Source organism: Paroedura picta, chromosome 4 (genome assembly GCF_049243985.1).
Source record: "Paroedura picta isolate Pp20150507F chromosome 4, Ppicta_v3.0, whole genome shotgun sequence".
In the NCBI taxonomy this organism is placed as follows: Eukaryota; Metazoa; Chordata; class Lepidosauria; order Squamata; family Gekkonidae; genus Paroedura; species Paroedura picta.
In genome coordinates, this window is record NC_135372.1 from 46,970,053 (window position 1) to 46,993,512 (window position 23,460).

General features: G+C 43.2%; 1 long non-coding RNA gene across 2 annotated transcripts in view; it reads left to right on the forward strand.

The window, feature by feature from the left end:
* LOC143836777 (uncharacterized) overlaps nt 1-23,460 on the forward strand; it is a 690,947-nt gene that overhangs the window by 368,719 nt on the left and 298,768 nt on the right. For both annotated transcript variants that reach the window (XR_013230728.1, XR_013230729.1), the window contains exon 5: nt 16,120-16,222. This is a non-coding gene — a long non-coding RNA (uncharacterized LOC143836777). The remainder of the gene's footprint in view (nt 1-16,119; nt 16,223-23,460) is intronic.

The following is a 23,460-nucleotide window of genomic DNA, read 5'->3' on the forward strand; positions in this document are numbered from 1 at the left end:
AGGCAGCTAGCAATTAGGGTTTCCTGGGGCAGGCAGCAAGAGTGGCTTCTTGAAATCTCCGGGGAGGGTGGGGCCAAGATGTAAACTGCCCTGAGCCACAAGGGAGGTATATAAATAAATAAACAAACAAACAAACAAATAAATAAATAAATAAATAGTAACACACTAAGCCCCATTGAAATCAACTGAACAATTTAATGGCAGATTCTCAAATTAATCTCAAGAGAATTTAATCATAACACTTATATGTGGTAAAAAGACAGAGATTCTTAAAAGCAATGATTTAAATAGACATTTGATTTGTTGAATAGGTGGCTAACTTTTTAAATAATAATAATAATAATAATAATAATAATAATAATAATAATAAAACCTTTATTGGCATAACAATAAGAGGCAAGAACAGCCAAGCAGGATAAAAATATAATAGAATAAAATTAACTAATATTATAGACTAAAATATAGTAAAATCAGCTGATGAAAACATCTTAAGTGGCTAATTTGTATACTATTTCTCCTTCTGGTGTGAATTTATATAGCTCTTTGCATCAATATGATAAAAGTCTGATGTCAGTGACATTAATATTAAGCATCTTCTTAGAGTGAGATTCACCTATTTAGTACTGCCGGGCTTATTATATCTGATAAACTGTAGGATCTCAGCCTTTGGCAAATGCCTACTGGGACCCCAACTACCATGACTTGCTAAGGGAGACGGGAAGGAGGGTGTATCATAGGTAAGGAGTGCTTCAGCTCTTTGACAACTTACACATCTTTCATTCGTGTCCTTCCTGTCTAGTAATGGTCTTCTTCCTCGGAGGGGGGGTTCCCCCTCCCATATTGCAGAAAGCTTCCCTTCTCACCATAGGAAGAATTACACTAGTATGGTTGTACATACAGCTTGCTGTAGCTGTCCCTGTAGTGCTCAGTCAAATATCAGAAGCGGTCCTTAGACCTGAAAACGTTCTAAAGAACTTACCATCATTTCATCTGAAGTCATCTGGAAGACCCAAACTTTGAATATATTTTGTATAACTGGTCTTATTTATGAAGCTTTCCATTTTGGATCAGGAGTTTCATAATTGGAAAGTATGCACCAATATTTGTATAACTTAAAACTAAAAATTAGTGTACAAAACCAAATTTCCTCAAATTATTTCATTGTTAAAGTTTTGAAGAAGATGTGTGTTCAAAAATGTACTCAACTATCCATACATATATTTTCCCTTTAGGAGACTGCCTTATAACCACCCACATTTCTGAGTACCAAGAAGAAATCCGTTTCACCATAATTAAAAGAGCATCACTATCCCTAAAGACATGGCTTAAAATAGAATTTACTGCCCCTATGTTTAGCTTAGAAGGAAGCCCTTAATACTGCTACTTAAAATCCTATCCATATGCAAAGCTTTGGAATTGTAAATTGCTGAATTACTGTGAGGTCTGCAACATTTCACTGATGAATTGGTTAGATTAATCAATTGAAAACCTCTTAATTGATTAAAAGGTGCCTCAGATTAATTAGGAGGCAGATTTTTTTCAAAAACCAATAATTAACATCTGCACTTTACAACAGGTGTAGATGACAGGCAGATGCCTGGAACCTCTCACTTTTTTCTCTGTCCTTCATGGTGGCATATATGATTCTCCCGATTCTGTAACCGATGCCTCCGGAGCCAAATGGGGCTCAGTATAGAACCAAATATGGAAATGGAAATATTTTTGTTAAGGTGCAATGGAACGGTAGGTGGAATGTGGTAGGAATGGCAAACAGCAATATTTCGGGATGCACAGGGTTTCTTAAAAGTGCTTTACAAAAAAGGGAAGTGCAAGTGTCCCGTAATACCTTTAAGACTAACAAAATGTGTGGCAGGATATGAACTTTCGTGCTTCATTGTTCACTTCTTCAGATACAGCTAGAATGTGAGCAGAATCTGAAGAAATGAGTAGTGACACATGAAAGGTCATATCATGCTATAAATTTAAAGGAAGAAGAGTTGGTTCTTATATGCAGCTTTTTTCTGCCCAAAGGAGTCTCAAAGCTGCTTACAGTTGCCTTCCCTTTCCTCTCCCCACAACAGACACCCTGTGAGGGAGGTGAGGCTGAGAGAGCCCTGATATCACTGCTCCAACGGAACAGCTTTATCAGTACTGTGGCAAGCCCAAGGTCACCCAGTTGGCTGCATGTGTAGGAGTGGGGAATCAAACCCGGTTCACCAGATTAGAAGTCGGCACTTCTAATCCATCCATCCACACACACAAACCAATTAACTCCCCACCCAGTTGGCAAAATCCTTCAGGGGCCATCAAGAATCCCTGTTGATCACTAAACCCCTGTTGAGAAAGCTTGCTCTATAGTTTAAGTTATGCTAATAGGCTTTCTTATATTATCTGTTGATCTCTTAGTTGATCTCTTGCTTAGAATTTGGATACAGTTGGCTCTTTAGTTGTAAAATGTTGCTGTGCAACAGAGGATCAGTTTTCTTTCTAAACATACAATTAGGCATGAAGCTGCAGGCAAGTACCTAAGAGATAGTGGCAATCTTCAAAGCAACTATAGTATTTTTAACTGCTCATGGAATCCCACAAGACTCAAACAGGCAGAATGTATAACTTGTAGCCACCAGTCACCAGTGTTCATTTACCAAGAATATACCTGTGATCAGTGCCCAGTGATGAAATATCTTTGGTGATTAAGGAAACAAAACCATATAGAGTCATTGCATTTGCCAGCTATAGTACAATATCCATTCCAGAACTTTCTCTTCTGTTTCTGTCCAAAATCTCATTGATTTCTACATGGGAATGTGTCCTTTGCAAGTCTTATGAACCTTCCAATTCATTCCATTTCTTCAGATCCCTGTAGTGTTTCATGACATACTTTTATTGTTGTCATTGTTACTATTAGTAATGATATCAATATTATTTTATTATTAACAATTTTTATGTTGCCTTTCTTCCCCCATAGGATCAGCAAGGCAGTGAACAAATTAAAACATACAAATTAAAATATATTAAAAGCCATTAATATCAACACAAAAATACATCATTAAAACCTGTTAAAACTAAAGCTTAAAATGAGTACAAGAGATGAAAACAACAGTTAAAGCATAGGGGAGGAAGGAGGGATCACTGAAATAATACCAGGAACTATTATGCATATACTGGTTTTCACTGCAGTCAGTTCACCAACCCTTTTAAATTGACCTTGTAAAAATGTTTTCAAAACATTCCCATTTATGCATGTGCTCTTATACTGCATTGTTGTTGTTTTTGCAGTTATACATTTGGAAAAATTCCAATGGTAACTCTGGGAGGGGGAACTTCCTCCATTATGCTGCAATGTCACCTGACTGCCACTCTAACACATGCTGCCAGCAGGGCTCCATGGGAATTATAGTTCATGGAAATGAACCACTATAGCATCCCCTCTCCTGTGAAGTTTTTTTAAAATCACTGGCGAGTCCAAAATGGGAGCCTCCACCCATAGCCTGAAGCAGCTTTGCTTCCTCATTCTCCTGCAAGATGGAACTGGCATTTCAGACAGCTGCTAAACCAATGCAAGGCAGCACAGGGAAGACCCCTCCACTTTGCCAGCCTGATAAACTGTCATGCAAACCCCACCCCCAATAGGTATTGATTACAGGTAGATTGCCCCTGCAAATAATTACTTGTGCGATATAGTTCTACATAGAAGCTAATTTTGTAGTCTCAGGAGCATTTGAGGAAGGCTGTTATAGCAGAATATGCTACACATAGGAGCAGAAGTACTCCTCCGGCTATTATGCAATAAAACAATAAAGTTCACTGGGTTGCCAGGGAGACTGATTGTTGACACTGAGGAGGTGGAAAATCAGCAGCAGGCACCTTGAGCTCCCATTGGTGGACGAGGGATTGGAAGCAGAAAAGGGCAGTCAGGGAAGGAGTCCAAAAATACGCTAACATTTATGCATTTAAAAAAAGGTGATTGTAAGCTGCTTAGAGACTCCTTTGGGTAGTGAAAAGTGGGGGATAAAACATAACTCTTCATTTTAATAAGGGAGTGAGTGAGCAATGTTTAGGTGTGTTGGTTCCAAACCATATAGGGCTTTAAAGGTCAACACCAACATGGAAACAGATTAGGAGCCAGTGTAGATAGGCCATGACTGAAGTGATTGTCCTTGTTACCCTCTCCAAATAACCTCCCAGGTGCAGCATTTTGCACCAATTAAAGTTTCTGAGCATTTTTTAAAGGCCCACATAAAGCATACTGTGCTGGTCTAATCTAGATGTAACCACAATGGCCATAATTTCATTTAGGGCCCAGACCATGAAGGGACTTAATGGTCAATACCAGAACCTGAACTTCATCCAGAATTTTGGTGTGATCCTGGATGCCTCCCTCTCAATGCAGGCCCAGGTGACAGGGGTAGCCCATTTGACATTTTTCCACCTATGCCAAGTGAGGCTACTACACCCTACCTGTCCTTGGATTGCCTAGCCACACTCATCCATGCAATGGCTACTTCCAGACTGGATTTCTGTAGCTCACTCTATGTGGACTTACCCTTGTCCTTGACCCAGAAATTGCAAAATGCAGCTTCTAGGGTCCTTACAGGAAAGCCCATATCCAGCCTGTGCTGAGGCAGATGCACTGTTTGCCAGTTGCCACCTGAATCAGGATCAAGGTTCTGGTGTTAACCTTTAAAGCCATCCATGGCCTGGGCACTCTGACACTATCACAATGTATAGAGTCCAATTCAGAACAGATAAAACAGAATTTATTTACAAAGTGCTAAGCAAAACAATCACAAAAGGCCACCAAGCAGCCCAGCTCCTCCTGTGGGTCAGATCAGGAAACACCACCCAGAACAGTTCCACTGGTCTACACTATTCAGGACCAATCCCCTTCCTCCTTATTTTGACGCAGTTTAAAGCTACTGCGATGCCCACTAATTTAAAAAATGCCATTTTTTTTGCAATGTTGCAATGCCAATGCATGGAATCATAGATGCACAGTGCCTTTTAAATGCCACTTCTTATGGGATTACGAGGTCTTTCAAAAATTAATATAGTTCCTGATTTCCGGGGAAAGAAAACTTTCAAGAGGCACGCTTTGTACTACAACACTGAATTTATTTATTTCTGGCATCGCCTACATGCATGTTTGCATATTCGTTGCTCCAGTCATGCTGCTATTTTTTAAAAGAAAAGAAATTTCCTTTCCTGGGAACAATGGAAATGGAGGGTGTGAGAGTGGGACTATGCAGACGACTGTAGTGCGTTTGAGCCCCCACACATTCCTTCTGCTGGTTGCCTGCTCAAAGATCGTGCTTTTTTAGGTGGTGAATCTACTTTATGCAATTCCTGAACTTGCGCTTTAAAATAGAGGATGTAGAGAGTTGTCAGCTGACTTGATGCTAAATGTGGGCAATGTCATGTAGAGTGGATGGAATATAATGCCTACATTAGGTAAACATTTCATTATATTTTCTGCATGTGGAATTCCCCTCCCCCCCCCAGAACTCTGGCTTGCAAGCCCCTCAGTATCCAACAGAAGAGGAAGAAGCCTGGATTCTGATTGGTGCTTTAAAAAATAAGAATAAAACAGAAAAGCATATTTATATTAAACTACCACATTCCATGGAAGATTCACATTTTCAACAAAACAATCCTGTTCGCATTGTGATCTGATCTGAGAAGCCCAGCTTGGAATAATCACAGCTTCTCCCTGACAGTTGGCTTCCCTCCCCCCACAAGCACCAATTACACAAAGCCAACCACTTCTGCTAATTGATGCACATCGATAAATTTCTTCTCCCTCACCCTGCAAATTAAGCTGCAGTTTAAGGCTCCCCACCCACTCACCCTATTGACCTCTTTGCAGCTGTGGCCATAGGGAACCACAGCCTATTGTGACTTACATTATTCACCTTGCTGGTTTTCCGAGGAGGAAGAGGAAGAGGAAGAGGAAGAGGAAGAGGAAGAGGAAGAATTGATTCTTATATGCCACTTTTCCCTACCCGAAGGAGGCTCAAAGCGGCTTACAGTCGCCTTCCCATTCCTCTCCCCACAAAAGACACCCTGTGGGGTGGGTGAGGCTGAGAGAGCGCTGATATCACTGCTCGGTCAGAACAGTTTTATCAGTGCTGCGGCGAGCCCAAGGTCACCCAGCTGGTTGCATGTGGGGGAGCGCAAAATCAAACCTGGCATGCCAGATTAGAAGTCCACACTCCTAACCACTACACCAAACTGGGTCTACACCAAACTGGAAGAGGCTTCCAGGTTTAATAGCATTCAGTCAACAGGCGAAAAGAGGAAGAGACCATATTCCTTTCCAGATACTTAATTTCTCAAACACCCCTCTTTTATTGCCGATCTTTCCATCTCCCCCTCACCCCCTTTTATTGATTCCAAAGAGGCTTCTCAGAGAGCTGCCAGAGAAGCAACTTTTCTCCACAGCAATCTGAGACTAGAAATAGTCCCATATCATTGCTAAATTCATTGCTGCTATGAAAATATTTTGATATAAAAAAATGAGGGAGAGGGTAGTCAATGGAGCTTGCACACCGATGAAGGCACAGGGTGGGTAGAATGATCTCATTGTGGGCAGGGGGTGACCTTTCAGGGACAGCAACGGGATGGGGGGGGGGAAATCTAAATCAATCTGTTTGCTTTTGAATTACCTTTGGTTCTGAAGCAAAACACAAGAAAATCAGTACAAAACCTACCTTCAGAAAACCCAGAGAAATAGTGAAGAGAAAGCGAATTGAGCAGTAAAGGAGGGAAAACCTGTCAGAGATGAAGAGCAAAAGCAAGGGAAAACACCTATGCATAATGTGCTCATATCAACCGGAAAATCCCCTACAGCCATCAGAAAGCCATCTAGGTTTGGAGGTGGGTCATTTTAATTGGGCCCCCACTCCTGTAGAGTCTTGTTATCCCTGTATATCTAGACCTTATGCGTTCCTCTCCTGAACAACTGATTGATGTTATCACAAATAGACTCAGCAGAGTGCTCACCATCACTACAGCAACTAAATCACATATGTGGCACTAATTGGCATACCCAATTCCTCATGTGGGGAAATCTTGTTCTTGCGTGTGTATCTCCAGGTCTGTGTTCAAGGTCTGCGGGTCAAAAAAAATCAAAATAGTGATTTGCCCATATAACTATAGATACCAATGTGTCATATAAAAGAAGAGACCAGCGCTGTTGAAATTCCCTTTGTAATTTGATATTGAAAGTACTCAAAAGTCAGTCTTTGAACCTCACTTGTGAGTTTTGCCCTCCCATACCCTGTGTGAGCCTCCACAGCTAATTTTGCTACTTTTATTAAGGGAATAAAAGAAAATAAAGTTCACAGATTGTACCTGTTCCTTCATAAGTTCTTTGAAAACCAGCTAAAACTGACAACCCTTGATTCCTGCAGATGATCTCTGTACTGGATTGGCAGAGAACTGTGGAAAAATGAAACACTATTTTATTTATTTTACTTCTTTATCTCCCACAGTCTGAATAAAGAATCAACAGGGGAATATATGGATTTGGGCTCATGGGCCTAGAATCCAGGCTGGAAACCTTGGTGTAAACTGCATGGAGCTTTTATTCCAACCCCAGGTCGATTCAGTCCCTGCCCTCTACACAGAATGCGATTTCCGTTTGGATTTGGGGCAATTTAAATTTTCCTTCTGCAGCAAGAAGGATTGATCCGGAGTGACCCTACCTTTATTGTGCGATATCTTCGAGTGCCTTTAATCCTCAATATCCAGATTGGGAAAGAAAGCTCCGTGGTAGAGAACCTCTGATAGGCTACACCTGGTCATGTGACATGCTTAAAGGAGAAGACCCTAATTTCTCTCAACTTCTGTCGGTCCTGGATTTTTCCTCCCTCCTCTGCCTTTTTCGATCCTCTCCCCCACCCCTCCAAGAAAAGAAAGAGGATCCCTGCTTGGCTTCTCTCCCCACCCCTTCAAGAAAAGAAAGAAAGAGGCTTGGCTCCCCCCACCCACCTTCTGAACTACCTTAACCACGCGCAGAAGACTTTCCTGTTTCAATGGGGAGTGGGGGGGAGAGGAAGACCCAAGTTCAAAGCGATCTGAATTCAACAGGATTGACAATGGAATAAAGAAAGTAAGTGCAGACTCTGCCCTGTTTCTCAAGAAAAAGTGTTTGAACTCGCTTTGTGGGATGTGCTTGTCCTGCATAGTGCAGGGGGGTGGACTAGATGACCCATGAGGTCCCTTCCAACTCTATGATTCTATGATTCAAGAGGTGGGAAAACTGGTGCCAGCCGGGCTGGGCTATCTCTCCAGCTGTCCTTCAGCTTCTACTCACTACAAGGGATGTTTAACATTTGAAAGGTGATACCACTCCTCTCTAGCAGTGAGGTAAGGAGTAAAGAGGAAAGAATCAGGAAGGGAGAGGTGGAGTGGAAACTCAATAGAGATTGGCAAGGGCACGTGACACCACTGAGCTTCCTTGAAGAAGAGTTGGTTCTTATATGCCACTTTTCTCTACCTGAAGGAGTCTCAGAGTGGCTTACAATCACCTTCCCTTTCCTCTCCCCATAACAGACACCCTGTGGGGTGGGTGAGGCTGAGAGAGCCCTGATATCACTGTTCTGTCAGAACTGCTTTATCAATGTTGTGGCGAGCCCAAGGTAACCCAGCTGGCTGCATGTAGGGGAGTGGGGAATCAAGCCCGGCTCACCAGATTACAAGCTGCCACTCTTATCCATTATATCTTTTCCATGTGTCGTTTTGTCACTTTTTAGACACAAGCTGATGACATTATCATTGTATTCAGTCATTTCTTTTTTGTTGGTCTCACTGATAATTCTTTTATTTCTATTTACATCTCTGATGTGGCAATTTATGCACACAACTTTGACGTTTTTTTACATGTCAAAATCTGGCACAAGGACACAGAATGGTACAAAAAGACTTCATGGGTTTCTTTCTCAACAAGGGAGAGGTAAATTCAAAAATGGTGATCTTTGAATGGACTCAGCAGGGTTTTTGACATTTTGTCTGATCTCTACTTATAACTGAAAAGAAAAAATGTTTCCCCATCTGAGGGAGATCTCCTTTTTCAGACAGGCTCCCCACAATGAAGAAACAATAAGTTTCATAAGGTACATATTTTTCTTCTAGCTTTCAGGGACAGTTATTGCTTCTCTTTTCGGTTTTCCACCTTGTTCTTCATGTGACTTTTATGATACAAGATGGCTGATTTCAGAGGCTGTACAGTTTTGTTAGACATGGACAATCAGCAGACTTCTGCTGTGAATAGCAGAAGAATGTTAAAGTAATAGATCCCCTCATGGCAGTAGAAGAGGTTAGCAGTGATAGTTTACTCCTTTTCTCGTGGCTTTATTTCCATCATCTTTCTTTTCCTTTCCTTCTCCTCCTTTGCCTAAGGTGACCAGATTTTAACATTGGTAAAGCAGGACATCATTGATCAGGGGCAGGGGGGTTCTTGATTAAAAATTTGGTCTATATGGAGCAACAAAAAGTTTCATAGAACTCATAGAACGCAAAAATAGTATTGTAATATATATGTTTTAATTTCAAGATAAGTACAATTTGCCAGGTGCCCCCAGATGTCCCTCCAAAACTGGGACAATCTGGTCACCTTACCCTTGCCCCAAACTATATCAGCTTTTAAATCCCTAGATTTCTATCTCTTCATTCCTCTTTAGTCAGTCAGAATGGAGACCATCTCATTGATTTGGTTCTCTACCTAGAGGTTAGAGAATCTTCAACTGAGCACTAAAAGCCTAGACTTCTATTGTTAGAGCACAAAAAGGTGAGTTTAGTGGCTTGGAGGTTTACACTCCATCTCCAGCTGAAAGTTTTATACGATTTGGGACATATAAACTTGGGAAGAGTATGGTGTTAATAGCTTTGTAAAAGGATGTTTTTAGGTTACTGTGTTATGGAATGACAGATATAATTATCAAGTGCTCTATTTTCATTGATTTAACTTCATGTTGTATATATTTATATTTTTTTGGTCTGGAGATGGTTGTTCTTATAATGTCATGAGTTGCTCAGATAATCCTATAAGTAGGAAAAATATCTTCAGGAGTATGCTTTTTTTGTGAAGTCAAGATCAGTTTAATGCTAATAAATGAAAGAGAAGACTCCGGGAGATTTAAATGGGATATGATTTTCTGCTCCTAAACAGATTAGCTGATAAATGTTTTTGTCAATTTGAGATTTATCTGTGCAGGCTTCTGTACTGCCATTTTTATCTCATAGCTCAGCAGAATACTCAGCATTTTTTATGATTCCAATATCTGTGAAAAAATTGAAATAAGCTGAGTTTTTTATTTACCTTAGCAGTGCCACATAGGAGGAGAAATCCATCTGAAAAACCTGAAATGACAAAGGAAGGAAAGTGTTATAGTTGTATGAATTTAAAAGAGAATGATTAAAAAGTTGTTGTTGGGGGGAGGGTTGCCAGCTCGGGGTTGGAAAATACCTGGAAGCTTTGGCTTTGGGGCAGGGAGTGGACAGGATTTTTGGTGGGCAGGGACCACATCCAGCTCTTTAGCGTCCATCACTCTTTACCCACTACAACGAGGGGAATAGTTAGTGGTTTTCGCCTGCCACCTTGGTACTAATAATATTTAATATTAAGGGGAATTATGGGGTTTTATTGTATTTTATTCTTTTATCTTTGTAAACCGCTGTGGGCCCAGTCGGGAACAACGGTATATAAATCCAACAAACAAACAAACAAAACCATTTATTTATTTATTTTGACATTTCTATACTGCTGTTCTCCCAAAAGTCTCGCGGTGGTTCACAACAGTAAGTAAAATACAATAACCCTCCCCCCCAAAAAAACACCCCTACATGACATTGACCAGATTATGATGCATTTCTGTTAAGAGTTCTAAGCTCCCACTCCCCCTCTGTCCCCGGTCATCCAATTGGTAAAAGTTCTCTCTCATTGGAAGCTTATGCTTTATGCTTTTACCATGTGGCCAGCACCCACAAAGGCCACAGTCCAAGCGTGCATCCTAGGGTCTGGTGCATTCCTCAGAGCCACCAGGCTTTGCCTCTAGTATCAAATCATGCCTTGTTCTGGGATCTGAATCATGCCTCTCCCTGTGCCTTTCATCAGTCCCTTCATTATCACTTCCTGTTTTACTAACCATTTAATGCCTTTCTCCTGGCATGTTCTCCTCCTTGAAATGTTTTCCTGCCAGCATTCATACAACTCCTTCTATTCCTGTGTATATACAGTGCTTGATAATTGTTTTGCCCGTCTTAACTATTTTCCTCTCCTCAACTCTCGGCTCTCTCTTGTGCCTTCACCTCTTCCCTTTCATTCTGTTTTAGAGGCCAGCCAGCAGGGTTCTTTCACTTATTCTGTTTTTACAGGGTCTAGATGTAGCCACTATATAAATAATATATTTTATTATTATTAATGGCACACAGCCTCCTGCTTCGTCCGGTCCTGCAGACGTTTTACATTGCCTCAACCCCTGTGCTACTTCAAGGCTTGATCTTTTCCTTGCATTCTTTTCCTTGACAGCTGCAGAGACCCCAGTGCACATCCAGCTGTGGGTGAAACTCCAAAGTGCTAGTTCCGGCCCATCTTTCCTCCTGCTCTTACGCTTCAGTCCTGTGCAGATTCTCTCCTGTCTTAAGCTCATTGATTTCACTGAGCTTAGACTGATATAACTCCATACAAGGTTACATTGCTCTCATCAGAAGAGTTGCACCTTTCTAAACGAATCGACTTCAGTCAATTTAGAATGGTAGAACGCTGTTTAGGATTGCTCCGTGATTATTAGATACTAATTGACATTACATGTTATCTGTCAAATTATGTCAGGTACTAAATACTATTGGATGCTAATAAATAACTGCTGCAAAAAAATAATAAAAATAGAATTACATGTCAAAACTGTCAAATATTCATTCCTACTGCATGCCAGTGATTAATACTGTCAGATATTATATAATGGTGCTTAAAATTGGGGGATGGGGGGTAAAGCTTGTCAGGGGTTTCTTCAAGGAGAGCATCGGTAATGGCGAATTCAAGATTTATTGAAAGACAGCTTGTCCATCACTGCTGATCATTCTTTGCATACAGGGCCCCAAGGGAATGTCATGTATGTTCTGTATGTTCTCTGTTTTTAACGGACCCAAACATAATGGGCATGAATGAAGCCCAACATGAACTGAACATTTATGTTACAGCATGCTTCAGAATTCTTTTCCATGCAGAGGGGTCCTGTGACAAGCGTGCAAAGATCCTTTGGCCTTACTGCTGTTGAAAGCATTTCCAGAAAGTGGCAAATCACTGTGATGTATCAATGCCTATAATCTAGTCCAGTTGTCAAATACTAACGACAATTCCTCTTCAAGGATTATATATTGCCCAGTATCAGTTGCTGAAGAACCATTCGATGGCAAATGCATTTATCAAATGGACAAACATTCATAGCCAATGATATTTAAAACAGGCTTTTGAGAAACAAGATTGTTCCAGTATTTTCCTTGTTATTCCACCGGGCTGACAGTGGAAGTCTATTGTTCCTTTCTTTATTTTGGCAGGCAGGAGGCTAGATTTGGGAAAGAAGAGGCGACCCAAGTTTATTGGCATTTAAATGGCCACGGCATTTATTAACCCAAACAAAACAGAGGGTTGGTGCAACAAGGGCATGAGCTTAATTATGCAGCCCGCTGACTGCACCCAAAATCATCCATCCCTCACCCCACTGGGTTACAGATTAGATAATTTTGAGTTTGCCTACATTATGGGAGAGGGCCCAATGTGGAGGACCGAAGGGCACAAACCTCCTCTGTTACCTCCTGAGTTCTTCGGTCATGGAAACAAGCCAACAAGCCTACCCCGCCGGGTTTCCCTGTGGCTCATTACCACCACCCCCTTAAGGAGGCCCCGTTCCCCGCTGGGAGGCCTATCGCACACCGGCTCCCTTACATAAAAACTCATGCTCTTGTGCAAAATACGCCGTGACGAAACAACATGCAACAACAATGAACAACAGGGAGGGTGGGTGGGTGGGTGCTTGCTCCCATCCGCGGAGAAGAGGCGGGAGGAGGACTCAGCAGTGTCCTAAAGGGGATGCTCTCCTCCCCGCCTCCACGCCGTGCGTGCTGCCATGGCAGCACACCCTCGAGACTCCGCATCATGGGCACCAGCGTCGCTGATTCTCCCCCGCCTCTCCCAGCCAAAATATGCTGCCCCAGCTGACCACACCTGGTAGCAGCTGCCTCGGTGAGGCTTTGGCGGCCAGCTCAGATGGAGATAAAGTTCAGTCCAAGTCACCAGGAGTTAATAAGGACAACGTAGAGCCAGGCAAAGAGTAGTCAAACAGTCCAAAGGTCTGAGTCCAGAAAATCCGAGAGTTAAACAAGCCAAAGCACTTTACCAAAAGCCGTCGTCAGGTCCGAAGCCAGGGGGTCAAAGATTAAGCAGCAGGTCATGATAGCAGAGCCGGTCCAGAGGGTAGTCGCATAAATTGCTTCCACGCTGGCTAGCTGTTTCTGCCTCCCTAAATGCAGCCCATCTAATGAGCTGCACCTGTAGGATGACTCAGCCCTCCTCTCCCGGTGTGAGTCCAGCTGAACCCCATCGCTTCTGACAGCTCGCCTGCAATCTCTGGCTCCGTCGGCGTTCCGTCAGCCCCACCCTTTGGCTTCGTCTGAGATGTACAGCCACTTCCTCTGAATCTGAGTCTGAGGTGTCCTCCTGTTGAGGACTGTTATCTGCCAGCTGCCGGGAACATCCCTCCCCCGGGTCCATCTCATCACTCAGATCTGGCTGGGCTGTTGACCCTGGTTGCTCCGGCAGCCCCGGGGAGCCGGGAGGCAGCAGCGGGGGTGTGACATAAAAGGCGACTCAGGTGAGTCTGTGTCTCCCCATTGTTTCACTAAGGAAACAACGCTTTGACCCTCAATTCTCGGTCAGTCTGTGGATGCAAATTCCCGTCATTCCCATCTAGATTCAATGAACTGTGATATTTCCACCCTTAACTTGAGATGACCTAAGCAGGCCTGTGCAAAGCTGGTACTCATTCATCTCCCAGAATTCCTCCTACCTGTTCCTGAGGTGCTGGTGGGCAATGAAACGTTTGCCCCCTCTTACATCTCTACCTCACATATTATTTAAGTTTTCATGGAGTATCAGGCTTAACAGGAAGAATGGATTGGGCCCACACCCGTGTTTTCAGGGTAGTTACCAGAGTGATTGGAGTTACACAGTTTCCCTCCAAATGAGACGATTGTGAGCATATTCCTCCCCCTGTTTTTCTTTGGGGTTCTTTGTCAAGTTTCAAGTCTTCTAAACAATTAATTTGTGTACAGTTGAGTGAAGGGTTGCTTTGACATGCTGAGCTGTTTGAGACATGCTGTCTCAAAAAAAAAGGGGGGGGGGAGGAGGCATAGTTGAATTAGAAAGTGGGAGGGGGGGGGTCTGTCCTTTTTCTTTGCCCAGGGACATCACCAGGGGTTATTCTCTTAACTGATCTATCTGACAAGTGATGTGCTAAGACTGTGCTTGGTGACAAGTTTGTTTTGAAAGCAATGATTTCTTAATGGCGAATGTGTTATTCTTCCCGGAATTTGTGTTACTTGTCAACTTCTCTTGAGGGGATGAAGAGACATGTTCACATACAGAGGCACAAAATCTGGCATCGCTTCATCTGCCTGGCTGTTGCCAGACATTTTAAAATCATTTGGACAATATTTTGTTTTACAGACTCTCAACCAAACTGCCCCTTTCAATCAATGCATTCTTAAAGCTGCAAGTCACTTTTAATTAGTGGATCCTATTGCTGTCAGTCTCTCTTGGTATTTATTTTGTTGTTGTAATTTTATTTTATTTTTACTTTGGAGGAGAATATTTATGGGATGTCTAATATAGGTTTGGCCACACAAACAATGGAATACATCTATTTAAAAACAAAAATAAGCCAACAGTATCCTCTCCTCCAGCATGTATCTAAGATCAAGGGACTAGAGCAGGTCCAGCCATTCATTTGAGAAAAATGTGAAGCCTTCCTCCTGCTTAAACTGAAGGAAAGCTCCTTGATTAAACTTTCCTGGTAAAAATGGCTGGTTTACAACCAGGATTAAAATCAGGATTAAAATGTCAGGATTAAAACCAGGATTAAAATATACTGGTGTTGAACACTGATTACATATATAATAGGTTTCAAGAGCCCATCCTAACCTGAGTTCCACCCTTGTAAGCCTGTTGAATTTTCTGGGCTTAGAAGGGTGTGACTGTGCTTTGGTCAGCACTGTTAGCCACATTTAGTTAGGACATTGTGTTGTCTCCCCAGTTTGGGTTTTAACCCTCATGCTGTTGTTCGTCAGAAGTATCCGTGTTTCTCCCAGTGCAATGGCTGTACATATTAAATGGCTGTGGTTATAACAAGTTCAGAGGGCATATATGCTCACTCCACGTGTAGGAGTATTAATGTATGCATTAGTAAAACATGGCAGGAAAGACAATTCACATAGGTGGTGTTATGCATGTGCGCAATGCATACATAACACATACACATTTAAACGGGACTGAAACCGTGGGCAAACTGTTCCACTCCTGAAATTAACTTTAGACATTTTCCTAGTTAGACTAGTGTGCAGTATAGACCAAACTTCTGGAACAGTAAAGGGCTGGAACCAGGGAAACCCAGCTGTCACTCGAATAAATGAATTATTCCTCAGTCTAGAAGATGGAATGGATGGCATTCAATATTAATAATATGCCCAAGAAGTGCCAGACTAGAAGCTGCAGAAATTTATGCTGCTCATTTTTCCTCCACTGTCTTCTACTGGTATGAATATCAATGCATCCACCATGTCGGAGTACTCAAAAGGAAAATTATACTAGACAACTGCATTTCCTGTCTTTTCACAAATGAGTGAAATATGACGGAAGAATTGTTCTCAGATGATTCCTTTTCACTCCAAGTTGCGCGGGGTGAGGTGGGGAAATGTTGTGGCTTCCTAGTAGGGATGGGCATGTTTCCCCTGTACTTTTTCTTTTCATTTTTTCCCTAAGAAAACCTTGATTTTGTTTTGGGTTCTTTAAAGCTATTGTTTTTACCTGTTCAATTCTGGGTTTGTTTCTATTAATTTCAACAGGAGACATATTTGCAAGGGCAACTTGGCCTCATTCGACTGGGATGAAAATGTCAAGGATTGTACCTCCTTCTCCATAGAATCCTCCCTGCTGAGTTTCAAACAGGTAGGAGAAAGCTTCTGGGTGTCACTGGCATTTGCAGTTCTCACTTTCAAAAATAAACAAAAAGGAAGCTTCCAGCAATCCGAGAAAATGGATAGCATGGCCAAATGGGCACAACTAATGCATTTTTAAAATAAAATGCCATAGAATAGGCACTACATTTAAGCAGGCATGTGGTGTCATCTCTGTACAGACATGCAGAAAACTGGTAATGGTGGGGCGTGGTATGCAGAATCACAGTCCAGGTCTTTTGCCTACTGTGAGACGCAGGTATTTTACCTCGGAGGAATCTTCGGGTAATGGTTGTGGGACATTTATTGAGAAGGGGTGCGTGGGGGGGGGAAGACCATGCAGGCATGGGGATCTAAACTCTGCCCCTTCCTCTTCCTTACTGAGCTATGCTCCAGTGTTTTCAACATTCCCCCCCCACCAGCACCATCAAAGCTCAACTGGGAGGAAAATGCTGAAAGAAAGAGGGCACAGCTAGTGGGAGACTGGGATAGGGGAGTGTTTAGCTTCCCTGCCAGCACAGTCTTTTTCAGTGATAAGAACTATATAACTTTGTTGATTAGACAACATCCCCTCAGTTACATTACCTGTTCTGTTACTTTGTTCTTACTTCTTTTGTGGATTCTATCTGAACTCCAGAATAACAGCCAGTTCCAAAGGTGTTCTGAGGCTGTTGTCATTCTCTCTCCCCACCCCTCCTGAATCAGTTCTTATAACTGGGTCAAAAAGCTATACGACAGTTTTGAATACAGCTTGAGTCCAGTGGTGCCTTTAACTTGAAGTTTTATTCAAGTTAGAAACTTTTGTGTGTGCACTTCCTCAGATACAATGAAATGGAAATAATCAGTCCACTCATCTAGGAAGGGGCTTCGCGATTCCCTATCGGCCCCTCCGAATGTCAGTCTGAATGTCAATCGGGATTGGCCCCTTGGCCCGGCCCAGACGTTACCAGACTTAGAGGTGAGCACACGGCCGGGTGAGGCTGGGTGAGGTCAGAGATGCAGCGGCCCTGCTCCTTTCCCCAAACCGAGGCCGGGTGAGAGGGGGGCGAGGAGAGAGGCTTCAGGGCGGCCAAAGGAGCCAGGCTGCTGCCTCAAAGACGCGGTGGCCCAGCTCCTTTGCCCGCCCTGAAGCTGGGGAATCGGGTGGGGGGGGGCAGGGGGAGAGGCTTCAGGGCGGGCAATGGAGCCAAGCTGCTGCATCAAAGACCCGGCGACCCGGCTCCTTTGCCCACCCTGAAGTCAAGGAATTGGGCGGAAGGGGGGTGGGGGGACAGGCTGCTAGCGCCTGCTGTATTTTGCCTACAGCGGGCTTAACTTCTAGTTTTCTAATATTGTTGTGACTGGGTAAATTGCTTATATTGTTGGTTTTGTATTTTATGCTGATCTAAGATGGTAACAAATAAATTGAAATTTATTGCTTGTATTATTGGTGGTCCCAGGTGTAGACTGTACACCCTGATTTTTATGGAATCAAATTGAATCTGTTTTTTTCCTGAGGTTGGGGGGTTGTATCAGTTTGATCCATATCATGGACTTCTTTTAAGATGACTACAGTTATTAAGTTCGGCTGATCATATTGGTAATATTCCATTATATGGTTCTATTAGCAAACATTAACATGGATTTGGAATATAAGGTAGGTTTTCTGAATTGCTCTTATTTAAAGCAAGGAAAAAAGGGGGAGGGTTCAGTTCTGTTGCAAGAAAGAAAATCAAGACAATAACAATGCTTGCAAGTTCGAAATTACGTTTCTTCACTAAATTGTAGTTCCAAATAAAAATATTTTCATTTCTATTTCTTGTTCCTTCTAGGAAATATTTTATTTTTCCACTTGGCTTTTAACCTCTTACACACCATTATGACATTTGAAGATATGAAAATTACAGGCTCCAGTTGACTTTCTCTATTAAAATAAAATAAATTGCTGCTAGATTACAAAAACAGACTCGGATCTACCACCAATCCTAGGGTCATCTTTTGATGTGTCCTTAGCTTGAGTTAGTTCCAGCTGATAAGTACTGTTGTGAAAATTCTTTACCTGAAGAGTAGCTTGAAAGGAAATTATTTTCTGGCTCAACCTTGACATTTGTTATATCAACGCTTGCTTAAGTTATTTCTTCCATTAGCTTAAAAAAAAGATTACCATAGTTTGGAAAAGAAGCAAAAGAATTCCGCATATGTAGAAATTGAGTTTTGTGTACTACAATTTTCACAGTAGCAACTTAATTAGCTGTTCCTAAGCTTAATAGTTGAAAGATGGACAACTTGGAACTGAGTAGATGAAAGAAATAGCACCCACTAGGCAACTATTTTTTTATCACTGTTGGGGAAATATTTTTGTGTATTTCCCCATTTTGTTTTTAAATAAACAAGATCTTCTAAAGGTCATCTCTTTTGTTATATTTGCACTGAATTTTTAAGTTTAGTTTTTACTACAATAAGATTAGTTTTTACTACAGTAAAAGTTTTGTTATCCAGAACTTGATTATCCAAAACAGTCAGTTAACTGGCATTATATAGAAGGCAAACTTCTTCAGTCACCACTGCCATGCAGTTTCTGATCCCACCTGTCAAGTCAGCCATCTTGATGTCTCCAGACATTGATGGGTTATTGGAAGCCACTCCTACCAACTCATCATCTTTCCCTCTGAGCCTGTTTTGTACTGTTGGGAGCCAGCTCTGCCCGAGAGTAGCTGTACAGCTGGCCTGCTTGTCTTGCTGCTGCTTAGGATGGCTCTATGCCTGGAGCAAGGTGTTGAACCTGTCATCATGGTGTTTCCAATGGGTTAGGGTTGAGCACTATAGATTCTTCTAGTTCAGGCTTTCTCAACCAGGGTTTCGACCAGGGCCAGAGCCTTTTTGGACCTGGCCCTGACCTGGTAGAATAAGCTCCTGGAAGAGCTGGGGGCCCTGATAGAACTTTCACTGTTCTGCAGGGCCTGCAAGATGGAGCTTTTCTACCAGGCATTTGGCTGCGGCCAGGGTAGGTGAGATCAGAGGCCCCTCCCCAGCTTAGTGGTGTCATCTGGCTGCAGGGACGTCTCCCCTGAGGCTGGGAGGTTGTTGAACAGTGGGGATGAGGATTATTTTCCATTGCCAGGAAGGAATGTTTCTAGAGGGTATCTTTTAACTGTGGGATTGACTATATGCCCTGATCCAGTTCCTGGGAGCACTGAGTCATAAATCAAACAAACACTGGGTGACAGGTGGGATGGGGTGCTGGTGGTTTTTCTTGGGCAGCCTTGGGGTTGTGGTCCCTTGGCTCCATGTCAGAAAGCCTGGGTGCCAAAATAGAGAAAGTACAGAGAAAGTCTGTACAGAGAAAGCCTGGGTGCCATGCCAGCCCGCCAGGCAGGGAACCCCCGGCAGCCGCGCTTCGCGCGACTGCCGGGGGCTCCCTGGGTCGGTGGCTCGCCACGTCAGGCCGGGAGGAACTGTGAGCCGCGCTGCGCGCGGCTCGCAGTTCCTGGACCTGGGAATCGGAGGGACCAATCGGCAGGCGCTTTGCGCCTGCCGATTGGTCCCTCCAATTGTCTGTCGTGAGGAAGGGCCCAATCCGGACCCTTCCTCATCATGGACACATCCCGCCTTACCAAATTATTTAGTCCGTGGCGCCCGTGGCGCCACGGGCGGTTTAAAGATATTAATATGGAGCTGTATAGACGATGATATAGATTGCAGCAAGTACTAATAACAAAAATAATGACATGATAATATTGTATTAAATGTTTTAAATATTCAATAATGTTAAATTTTGGCAGAGAAGGGGATGAGGTGACATGTTAGGATTTGAAGAGAAGGAGAAGGTGATAAACCAGATATCTATTAATTCATATTTTATTGTATTGTATAATGAACAATGGTTCCAAAATTGCTACAAAAAAAGAATTGCGGGCCCAGATGCCTTGTCAATAGCAGGTTATGCTGCTGCTTCCCTCCCCTTCCAGTTTTGAAGAAATCTGAATACGTTTTTATTAGCTTTACCAGTCAAAGTATATCCTGAAGATCTGGAAGTAAATGGAAGTTCATTAAGTAATAGGCGTAATGTGCGTTCTTTAGAGCAGTGGTCCCCAACCTGCGGGCCGCGGCCCGGCGCCGGGCCGCAAAGGCCATGGCGCCGGGCCGCGGCTCCCTCTCCCCGCCCCCCCCCGCAGTAAAAAACTTCCCAGGCCGCACGCTTGCGGCCCGGGAAGCTTCTTACTGCGGGGAGGGTGGGGAGAGGGAATCAGGGCCGGGCCGCGCCCGTGCAGGCCGTGCCCGCGCGGCCCGATCCGCGGGCGCGGCCCGTGGGTGTGGCCCGATCCGCGGGTGCGGCCCTCGGGTGCGGCCCGATCAGCGGGCGTGGCTCGCAGGTGCGGCCCGATGGGTGGGCGTGGCCCGCGCGGGCGCGGTCCCCGCAGGCGCGGCCCGATGCCCTGCCGGTCCCCAGCCTAATAAAGGTTGGGGACCACTGCTTTAGAGTATTTGGTGATGGACAGATTTCAAGACATCAGCTAGAAGGAAAGGCAGATCTACTGCCAAGAAAGGCTAGCGTCAGTCTCAGTGATTTTGTTAGCATTCATTGGGGTTCTAACCAAAACCAGAAAAAAAATGTAAAACTGGGCTCTGCAGAAAGTAATTACAAGCCAGTCATTTTTATTTGACTTTTAGATAAGCCAGATTTTCTCCAGGCTCCACAGACTCCAAGGCAAATATCCGACTGGCAATGTGTGAATTAGTAATAAAGGAGATGGATTCTCCAAACATGTGTTATACCACAAATCGGGGATTACAGATCAGTACGCTTCAGACTTTCACTCCTTTTACTCAGAAAGCATTGGACATGAGGCTGTAGTAAAAAAAAATACCCAAAACCACTGTTCATTTTCATTTTTAAAAATTAATCAAGCCAGACACCAGCATGAAGATGAAAATGTCCGCAGACAAATAAGACCACAAAAAAGTTTTATATAATCTTTTAAATTTTGTATGCTGATTTTGTGGCTTCCTGTATGCAGTGCACTCAACACCATGGGAAATAAGGCCTAATCTGGAAAAACTGGGCTAGTTCCATACCCTACTGGGATCAACAGCATTTTAAAAGCAAGCCTCAGAATGCTGAAGTATCTAAGAAACAGGATGTGAAGAGTTAAACCTTCACACAGCAACACAGCTTGAGTCTCCAGCACTGACTGGTCAGCAACAGCTGAGAGAGAATTCCTAAGGGAACTGTGTGCTGAGGGAATTGGGATTGCTGGGTAAGGGAAGCAATTTTCCCCACATGCAAAGAAACACAGACAATGAAGTATATTTTTTGGTATGAATAAAGCCACGAGGGAGGGGGAAACCTACCAGCAGGCCTGGCCTTGGGGTGCAAGCAACACGCCTGTCCAGCTCATCCTGTCCATCAGGCCTTCCAAACCGCCAGGAAGGTGCTGCTTGGACGAAGCCCACGGATGTCAGCTTCTATTGGGGTCCCTATTAGCCGCCCTGCCATGTGCGGCAGCCTTCTCCCTGTCTGGGCAGATCCTGCTGCTCAGACATGTGCACAGATTCATAGAGAGGCTCCCAAGACTATGTGGAGCCTGGCCCCCAGCAAACTGCTCACTGTGACAATACAACAAAACAGTGAGATAAATAGGGAGGGAGGGTGGGAGTTGCGAGATCCAGAAGCAGGGGCCAGGTAGCTTCCCCAAGCACTGGGTCCCCTTTTTTAAAGCTGCCCCGCTGCTGACCGCCCCTTAGAGCCTGTACCCAGACATGCAGCTGCTACGTGATTAGGCAGCCATGCTTCCGGAGCCTTTGTCCACCCAGCAACGCCATCCACGATCTCAGGTAGGCACGGGACAGGGGAGAGTGATCATATTTCTGACAGAAACCTCCATTGAGAGAAGACTATTATGTACCTTAGCTGTTGAATATCTACTATGAGAATATTTTTGACTAAAGAGTCAAATGGTTTTGACTAAAGAGTCTTGCTTCTGAAAGCAGTTCTACACAGAACTGGGAATAATATTTGGCGGGGTGATTGGGTGGTGAACTAAGATTCCCAGTCAGGTCAAAGGAAAGAGGATACATTTTCTTGGGAGAGAAGACAAATCCCAGTTAAACAGGGTTTTCCTGGTCTGGTGTGAAAGGAAACTGCTTTAAACACATCAGGAGTTAGAGGGAAGCTGGTGGTTCAAAGTTAGGGAGATTCGATACTGACACAGGGTACCAGCCTTCAGAAAACCAATGATATTTAAGGAAACTCATAGAACAATACTGTAGTGTTTGGGAAAACACAGATACAAAAGCCTCTCACTATTAAGAATTAAAACAAGCTTCTATAACTTGCAATAGCCTGCATTTAAGAACTAGAGGCTTCCCAAGAAGAGATTTTGATCTCAAAATTTTCAGCTCCTCATTTCATTTGACCTTTCCCTGTGTTAAATAATTTATTTTGTTTGAATTCAACAATGTCTCAAGTTACAATGTCTCAAGTTTTGGTAAAGAGGGCCCCTTGAAGTTCCGGGGCTGAATTAAAAGCTAAATTATCTTTCAGTGACAGGGTGAGACAGCCTGGTTTCTTAGTCTCAGTAAAGAAACCACATTACTTGGGTGGCTCAGGCTGAGTGGGTACAGAATATTTGGAGGGAAAATTTGCCTCAGTGTGGGGAGGTGTGGAAGGGGCCATCATACCTCCCTTAGGCATTGCCACCCACTTGGGTTTTTAGACATTTTAGCACACCATCTAAAATTATTTTCCCAATTCAGACTATAAAGATCACTTTGTCAATCTAGAAGATAGAGCTGAGGACATTAAATGATAAAAATGGTGTGTCTTTGAAAATACATAAGGTTGGTCTTCTGGTTGGCTAGCAGAACAAGAAATGGAGAGGGACATCTTTCCACTGCATAAATTAGGAGGAATACTATCTTTATCATAACTAGAGGATTTAGAGATTTTCTTTTTAAAAACAAATGAAAATTGGGAATCTGGTCCATCTAATGAACCAAATGGGCACTGGGTGGCATGCCCAAGTTCTGGGTAAAACCTGGCCAACCAGACAATATGACAGTCCAAGATGTTAGTATCATAGCACAAAAGATACTTCTTGGTGGTCGTCTGGTCTCAAACAAACTAAAATAATATATCTAAAATGGAAGTATACATTGTGCTGCATTCTAGCTCTGCAGGATGGGCATGAATTCTTTCCAAGAGGATTGATAAATAACATAGGTTTTAAGTCAAGGTGGATAGCAGAATTT